Source organism: Micropterus dolomieu, linkage group LG12 (assembly GCF_021292245.1).
Source record: "Micropterus dolomieu isolate WLL.071019.BEF.003 ecotype Adirondacks linkage group LG12, ASM2129224v1, whole genome shotgun sequence".
Lineage (NCBI taxonomy): Eukaryota > Metazoa > Chordata > Actinopteri > Centrarchiformes > Centrarchidae > Micropterus > Micropterus dolomieu.
In genome coordinates, this window is record NC_060161.1 from 9,589,561 (window position 1) to 9,591,164 (window position 1,604).

At 40.1% G+C, this 1,604-nt stretch overlaps 1 long non-coding RNA gene across 1 annotated transcript; it reads left to right on the plus strand.

The window, feature by feature from the left end:
- The first annotated feature begins 235 nt into the window (after nucleotides 1-235).
- LOC123980828 lies at nucleotides 236-1,021 on the plus strand. The gene is made up of 3 exons (XR_006827562.1): nucleotides 236-432; nucleotides 630-691; nucleotides 851-1,021. It is a non-coding gene; the product is annotated as an uncharacterized LOC123980828 (long non-coding RNA).
- The last annotated feature ends 583 nt before the right edge of the window (nucleotides 1,022-1,604 follow it).

Genomic DNA, 1,604 nt, shown 5'->3' on the forward strand with positions numbered 1-1,604 from the left:
GCCCCGACAACAACAACTGAGGCAACAACGACACCTGCCCCGACAACAACAACTGAGGCAACAACGACACCTGCCCCGACAACAACAACTGAGGCAACCACGACACCTGCCCCGACAACAACAACTGAGGCAACCACGACACCTGCCCCGACAACAACTACTGAGGCAACCACGACACCTGCCCCGACAACAACAACTGAGGCAACCACGACACCTGCCCCGACAACAACAACCACGACACCTGCCCCGACAACAACTACTGAGGCAACAACGACACCTGCCCCGACAACGACAATTGCTGCACCAAACACGACTTTTACTGTTCAACCTATTTACTACATCTTAATAATTTTGGAAATTTCTTTTTCAATTGACCTCACTAACCCCAACAGCAGTCTATACAAAGATCTTGAGCATCGAGTTGTAGCTACGGTGAGTAATTTCCCAAATTGAGCAAATTACTGACCGTGAGAATGTTACACATGATTACACACAAATGTTTAGCCGAAGGACACATTTGTTAAGCTGGAAATTAATTTCATGTACATTTTCATTTCAGTCCAATTTAATTTGAAAACAATTGTGCTTGAATGCTACTCAAGGGTTTTCAATGTTGCTTTTTCTTGCAGTGTGAGTTCATATACAGACCAAGATTTGTTCATTTTGACCACTGTACTGTGACAATGTTCAGGTAAAAACATTTGCTTATAGTTCATTGGTGTTTTGTATGCAGAAGTATGGTCTTAAAATAGGTATTGTCTAATGTTGATACTGTTATGTTTACATCACCCATAAAAATGGCAACAGAATCATCGAATATTTTCATTTTACATATGGTTTTATGAAACAGGAGTGTCCAAATTCGAGCCGATGGAACTGAAGCAGAGCTGCAGATTGTGTTCAATCAGAAAACTCGCTCTGCAGAACTCCCACAGAACAGTGTCGTTGCTCAAACCTTAGTAGAGGCTGTGAGTAATACCAACAACAGCTTCAATGTGACCATAAATCCCAAGAAAGTCAAAATAATAGGTAAGTAAACACAACACAATGTATTACTCTAATCAGTATGTAAAACATTTACCTCTTAACATTCCTGTAAAATTCATGCAAAACACCTATTCAAGTCATATCCAAAGTAAATTGAATGTAGTTGTTAAACCATTTGGAGTATATGAATGGTTCTGGGCTTCTTTGAAAGATAACGCTCTGGAGTGTCTAACCCAAATGATTGCCCAACCCCTCATGATTGTAAGTGCTACTGGAATTGATTAATATAAGTTTAAACACACTAGAAAATTCTTGCTAATAAATGCATGTAGACAACTATAGCTGGAACTTATTAGCTGGAAAACACTGTAGGGCCTCGGCATAAAGCCTTACCTAGTCCAAGTTTAAATTTCATACCAATACCATGAAGAAATGACTAATTTACACAGGTTTTTCTAAGTGTGTGTCTTAGTGTATTTTTTCTAAAACGGCATCGCTCCTTGGCAGCAGGCGGCTGCTGCTGCATCGCTCCATATCATAGATCATGAACTTCCTGTTTAAAGCTCGATATTGTTATTTTCAAAATTTTAGTGGCTGCACAAAGTGCCAGTCAACGG